At 48.8% G+C, this 7044-nt stretch overlaps 1 protein-coding gene and 1 long non-coding RNA gene across 3 annotated transcripts in view; both read right to left on the bottom strand.

Moving 5' to 3' along the window:
- The window catches only part of LOC114852390 (mucin-2-like), a 68437-nt gene that overhangs the window by 13909 nt on the left and 47484 nt on the right, over positions 1 to 7044 (bottom strand). The gene's annotated exons all lie outside the window — the stretch shown is intronic.
- Positions 5119 to 6210, bottom strand: LOC129603914 (uncharacterized). The gene is made up of 2 exons (XR_008694270.1): positions 5794 to 6210; positions 5119 to 5664 (listed from the first exon to the last, which is right to left on the bottom strand). It is a non-coding gene; the product is annotated as an uncharacterized LOC129603914 (long non-coding RNA).

Raw genomic sequence — 7044 nt, 5'->3', positions numbered from 1 at the left:
GCCGGGATCGGCCAATTAACCTATAGCGGGTGTAAGTGTGCCGAGCGAGAGATGAACCTCTCTCTCTCTCTCTCTCTCTCTCTGCTAGTGTGTGGAAGACTGAGCTGCTTTCTGTTGCTCTTGGTGAGCGAATGTCAGGGTTGTCTTTGCTGGCATTCATTAGTGAGAAAAGCATCTGCTGCAAACGCAAGCGTGAGTCTAAAACCTTTGAAATATCATTGTTCAAAAGTAGGAAACGCAGCAGCAGACGATGTGGGGAAACAACAAGAGGCAGATCAGGGAACGTTTCATCATCAACACAAACAGCAGAGTTGATTCTCATTTTCCCCTGGTGGTAAAATTAAGACTCGTCTTCAGAGGCAAGGTGACACGGAGCGTGGGCAGCTCCCGGCAACCTGGCTAATAACAAAGCACCGTCTCATCCGCCGATAAGCTGCAACGTGACATCTTCATCCTCCCTGACACCGCTTTATTACGGCCCCAAGCCGCTGGATGGAAAACCAGAGCTTCTGCCAGTTGGAACCGAATGGGAATCACGGATGGTGGGCGATGATATAAAGTCAAACACAGTTAAATTGTGTTTGTTCACATTCTTCTTTCGATGCATTTCTCGGGCTCAGGCACGTCAGCAGCTTGTTTGTGACATTAGCGAGTCTGGAGCACATGGCTGAACCATGTGACCCTCCTCTGTACTGCATCTGTGACGAGCTGCCACGTTCCCAAGGAAGGCAACAACGGGAGAATCTCATTAGACTGAACATCACGTTTGCTAACGTTAATTAATACTCTCGCTCTCTAAAGTTGCTTGTTGGGCCTGGAAACAGGAGAGTTGGGCTCGTTGCAGACGCTAATTGGCAAACCATGCACGGAAGCTAATTAGCTGTCAACCTCAGTGGCTCTGCTAAGAGGAGAAAAGACCTAAGCTAGTCGAGTTTGGGGTTTTTAGTTACTCTACCAACACATTTTTTTGTTTTTTTTTGGTTACTGATGAATTTAGTTCTAAAGTAGGAAGTGGAAGCATCTGCCTGACGCTAGTTTGCCACCGTCTCACAAACAGGAAGCTGCGTTGGTCATATGTTCTGTAGTGAAGCATCTTCACTGCATTGTGCGTCGTGCTGTAGCTGCTGTGCGTCATGCTAGCCTGATGCTAGCAGTGTGGACGTGAGAAGCCCTCCACAGTCGTGTACGCGGCTGCTTTCATTAGCGAGATCCTAGTTTCCCTCCGGTTAATTATTCATCACAGCGATCTACGAGCGCTAACTGTCTTCAGACTCCAGCTCAACCTCTGCGGAGGGAAGTCAAGCCTCCCACTTTCCTGAATGCTTTAAATATTTTAATGTGCTGAAGTTGGATGGTTCTGATTTGCTGTATTGAATTTTTGATGGTTATCAACAAGATTTTTAATATCTCCCCGCTTCAGATCTGTATCTGTAATTCGCCCCCCTTTACCACATGTCATCCAGGCTCCACGTACGCCTCAGTCTTCGCTCTTGTATTTGCATACTAATCAGCTACACCGTGGTGCGGATATTTCATCTTAAAAAGCGGATTCCTCAAGATCAAATCCTTCTCTCCATGCGTCGCGTAGCGTTTGTTTCGGCTTCCCGCGGTTCAGGGCGTGTTGTGGGAAACGAACCTTTGTTCCGAGGGCGTCGGAGCGATGCTTCAGGTTGCAGGGGCTCTGTCACTGTGGGCTGCCCTAGTTTCATCATTAGGTCTGTTTTTAAGGAGCGAGCTGGAAAACTAAATATAGCTCCACAGTGGGCTCAGTCACAGCCGAGAGAACAAAACCAGCACATGTTGTTTGGCGCTGATGACGCCGTGATGCGGATGAGTCAGGATCAGTTATGCTGTTCCCAGGGTTTCTGCTTTATTGACAGAGATCCTAACGTACAGATGGAAATAAATCACAGAGGTGATTATTGCTTTCAGCATCACGACAAACACCTTGACCTTCATTTATATCATAAAAGTGCCTTCGACTTTCACAGTCGACGTCCTGTTCACTCCAGACTGTGTCACGCAGCTTCAGGCTTCTGGTGTCTGCATGAAGCCAACGCAGACATCTGCAGCCTCAGTCCTCGGTTCTGCACAAGGTCGGCTCGTCTCAGCCCTGGAGGCCGTCAGCAGTCAGACAGTCACGACAGGAATCACCTGCTCCTCCTAGAGACGGGAAACATCAGCTGAACGTTCAAGGTGCAGTAAGTCTCTCTAATAGCTCTTCTTCACCTCATGTCACGCTTCCTCTCGTCTCTGACTCCAGACCACAGTTACCAGAGCAACATGCGCATCTTCACGGTGTCTGAGCTGAAACCAGCATCTGTCCCGGTGTAAACAGTGAACTGAGCCACCGTGGTGCCGGAGCCGGTACTAAATATATCATCTCACAGTTGAGTAAACAGAGCTGTGTAAGGCAGCGATGACGCTTATTTGTGTCTCTCTGTTTGGTTCTGACCCGTTTAACAGACTCTAGACCGGCTCTGTTGGCTCCTGGCCAGATATTGGACAGAGCTGTTTGCCATATAATAAACGAATGCTGCGCTTTCAGACGGACTCGGGAGGCGGAATTCATCAAAAGACCAACATAAACGTCGGCATCATGAAGCAGGTCATGCTCTGGTCCAGAGAGACGTACAGTAGTTCCCAGCATGCTTTGCGGGAACTACTGAGGCTTTACATTTCTTCAATGTGACTTTGAGTCTGTCTCAGATGTGTCACTTCTATTTTCCACCAGTCTCCATAATCGTGTTAGCACACGTCGCTGGAAACCTGAGACGGGTTCATGTACCTGTCCGTCACACCTCTGTCTTCTGCTGCCTATTCCTGCCCCGCTGGTTCTGGTGCTGGGGGTGTCGGTGACGATCACACCTGTGTGGCTGTGTCTGTTCACAGTAACCAGCCCGTAGCCGATGTCTGGCCGGTTTTGTGATGGCGATTAACAGAGTGACTCGTGATCATGGCGAGTTCCACTACGTCTGGTGTCGGGCTTGAACCCGAGTCAGTGACCTCTGAGCCACAGTGAGCAGCGGTGCAGACGGGACCAACTCGCAGCAGTAATCTGTGGCTGCTGACGCGAGCGTCTCCATCCGCCTCTGCCCTCAGGCCTCTATTGCAGAGCTGATTCAATTTGCCTCCATCAAAATGTGATTCCTCTGCTCCATCGCCGCCTCCCTCCGTCGTTCTCCCTTCGCTCGCTCCTTTCTTTTCCTCCCTCAGCCTCTTTTTCGCTCCCTCATCTTGCACCTTTCCTCGTTCTCGCTCTCCCCGCTGTCATTTACTTATGTCTCTCACCTCGTCTCATCTCTTTCCTCCTCCCTCTTTTCATCACAGGTTGGATCCTGATATTTCCCTGGGGTTCCCTGCCAGCCTGTCTGCGAGGTGGAGGACGAGAGGCTGCAGCTCTTTTCAGGCTCGTGAGCCTTCGCGTCGCAGAGGTTGAGGCACGATGGGTGAAAGATGAAGAGGGGAAGGGGGTTTCGATGCCGGGAGCGTCTCTTGAATTCTGAACCGGTTGGTGAAGAGGGATGACGTGGATGGAACACAAAAGTAATGAAATGGTGAATAGAGTCAAATAAACACAAACCACTGTGCACACATCAGCAACAAACCCAGACTCTGCCACTAAAGGCTGCCGTTAGCTCTGTCTAATACGCGTCACACTCAAACTGTTCTGCTGGAAGACCTCTTGTAATACAACTGTTGTTGAGAGCACGGGAATCTGCAGGCGAGCTCTAAAACTAGAAGGACCGCAGCAGAAATGGATCGGTGTTTCACTTTGTCGGTGATGCAGCTTCTTCCCGCATCACTGACTCCATCGCCTCCGTTCCTGCTCATGCAGAACTGTGTAATAAGGTTTCAGAGCTGCTGATCCACGCTAAGTAAACTGACATATAGGCCATCCACCATCAAGCCCACCAAGTTGAAACTTGGAGCATTTGCTCTTCCTCAGGATCTGTGATCCTGGTTGGGAGTGAGACCTAGCGAACGTATGTGAATCTTCCACTTTTCTGTTTTCGGACTGTTCCCATGACGTCCCTGGAGCTCAGCGATGTCTGGCTCGTTGCCAGTTCGTCCTCACAGAGACAGATGGCACATCTGAGTGAAACAACGCTGCACCGACCATTTGATACGACTCATAGTGATATGTAGTTTATTATTTCATGAAGTCAATTTAGACCAATAAGCCAAAGTCTGTCTTGAGTTGTTTGTCTAATTTAGTGCAAAATTGTGATGTATAAAAGCAAACACAAACTAGTGTTTAAGTATTTGTACATATTTATAGCTATACATTAACATTGGGAAGGAACTGACAAAATGTTTTGGAATCAATCAGAACCAAGGTGAATTAAAAGCACTTGTACTGGGAGAAAATGGACGTCCAGTAACTGGGATTAGTGGCTGATGTCCACGCCTCCCACAGCGTCGGCACCAACTGCTCTGCCTGTTGAACGCTCTCAGACTTGAAGGGCTCGTGTGGATGTTTTCCACCTGCAGCTCAGCCTCAGTCGATGCCGTGGCTCCCTCCTCAGAGACCTGCAGTAGATTCTCCGTCAGTCAGACTTGCAGCGATTGGTTCTGCTCGTGGCACTAGCTGCCTTCTGCCCCGTCACGCTGATCACAGCTGACAGCAGCGTCTAAAGCTGCTGGAACCAGCAGCTATCGACCGGCTGGTCATCGGGCGCCCAGACCTAAAACCCACAGGTCCCCAGGAGAAGCACAATCATCGGGATGTTTGAGCTGAGTCGCGTTCCTCTCTATGGCAACACTGGACGCACACACCTGCAGCTATTTGCCCTCTAATGAATGGACGGACTGAGGCAGCGCCGCAGCTCGGCTCGATGCTCAAAGCTGCTGCTTCAGATGATTTGCTCTGGGTTTTATTCATTTAGGCTGATTTCCTCTGAGGATGGGAAGTCTGAGCTAGTAACAGGTTCTTACTTTGTGCTCCGGGCATTAGGCCTAATGAGCTTCAGCAGCAGCCGGTTAGAGGTTCAGGCGTGTCTGTGACCCGTCGAGCCTAAAAATTCACTTTAGCTGTCCTGCCTGAAAACGTAAAAGGATTTAAATGGATGTAAAGTGGTGACATAAAATGGTTGAATAAGGACACATCATCACATAAAGAGTCTATATATTAATATATTTATATCTATATTATTGTTAACATAATTAACATAAAGAATTTATTGATTTGGTGTTAAACACAGCAGCATAAAAATAAAGGAAATGATCATTTAAATGTAAACGGGTCATTTGCGTAACAACGTCGTCTTCGTCTTCGTGACAAATGGCTGAAGCGTCTTCCTGCTGTCGTTCCCTCTGTTCGTCACGTGAGACGTGAGTCCAGTCCAGCCGGTGGTTTCCTCGCTGCTCTGAGCCCAGTCTCGGTGTGTGCGTCTGGGCCTCGGTCGCTCATTTTCCTGCTGGTGAATGCATTTGCAGCGAAGAAGCAGAGGCTGGGCCTGACTCCGATCGGTTGGATTGTTCTGTGCTCGGCCGTGCGTGACGCCCAGTGGGACCTTGACGCTGCTCGGTGCCAACGACCTCCTTCCTTTCCTTTCCTCTCTGACGCCGTGAACTGTTCTGTGTCCCTCCTGTCCTCACTCACCAAGCGAAGCCTCATCACTTTTTCTTTTTGCACCAATGCAGTGAATCTGCAAGAAACCCCTAAGTCACCAAAGCAGATATGTACAACAAATAAGAAATTACAGGAAGGATGGAAATTCTGTAAACAAACAGTGAACAATGTCTAGAACGACCCCCTTCCTCCATCTCAGGACTCTGTGCTGCACTGACCCTGAGAACTGAAGGTGAAAAGAAGAGGGAGACGTCCATCAGCTCCTCATCAAATCATTGCTGTGCTGCACACGGAGGCGCTGCATGAAGCTGGTCCCAGCTCCACCACTGTCTGTAGGGTTGGAGCAGCACGCAGGCTGGAGAAGCCATGGACTGCATACGTGGTTCTCCATCCTCACTCTCCTCGGCTCTTTCAGGTCTGATGGGGTTAAATCCTCTTCTCTGCCTCCGACTTCATCACGTCTCGCCCTGACGTCACGTGACCGCCCTGCCGTCTGCATCGGTGCATCTTTCTGGTCCCTTGTGAATCGGATCCCATTCTCACCCTGGATGAGAGAAACACCTTTGAGAAGAGTGTGTGATGGCGTGAGATGGAGAAACTGACACAGACAGAGAAACGTCATCAGCAGCAAAGCTGAAGGATCAGGTTTGGACACAGCAGATGCACAACAGAACGACATTTCTGTGGATGTTCGAGTTCGTCAAGTTTAAAGCCGGAATAAGGAGGTTTCTTAAAACTCTGTGTTTTACATGAAACAGTCTGTAGAAAGATGAAATCTTGGCTCACAGACCTGAACGACAGAAAACTACCTGAAAAAAAGTTATCACTTCATGTTTACACAGATTAAATGATCTGCAAACTTCAGGTTTTGATAAATCAGTTCTGGAACAGTGGGAAACAAAGTCACACTTTTATTTGCTGACATCTAATGTCTTGAATCGTGGCTTCATTCGCCTTTTGTATTTTTACACAGTAACACAAGTTTTTTTTTGCATTTTCATCTCTTTCAACGTTTCAAACTGAAAGTTTAACTTGTGACGCCATCTATAGCTGATAGTCGTCTTTGGGGATATTTCAGCACTGGCAGTGTCTGAAGACAATAACAGACTTGGTAACGATGCTGAACTTTTGTGATGACACCAGGTCCTTTTCCTGCTGTCCAGCGGCTCCGGCTACAAAGCAGCCCATTAGTGCAGAGTGTGGACGTGTGGTTTGGTGGAACATCCACCTCCACTGACGCATTCTCCCCTCTCCTCCTTTAACGTGCTGTTGCTAAGATACCAGCCGCTCATCTTTACTCCTCCACACACAACCAGCCAGTGTGTGTGTGTGTAACAGATCTGTCTTGGAACCTCTTGACTAGCCTGACACACACACACACACACACACACACACACACACACACACACACACACACACACACACACACACACACACACACACACACACACACACACACACACACACAC

The sequence above is a fragment of the Betta splendens genome, chromosome 3 (genome assembly GCF_900634795.4).
Source record: "Betta splendens chromosome 3, fBetSpl5.4, whole genome shotgun sequence".
Lineage (NCBI taxonomy): Eukaryota > Metazoa > Chordata > Actinopteri > Anabantiformes > Osphronemidae > Betta > Betta splendens.
The sequence above is the reverse complement of the archived record's forward strand: the minus strand, read 5'-3'. Positions and strand labels throughout refer to the sequence as shown.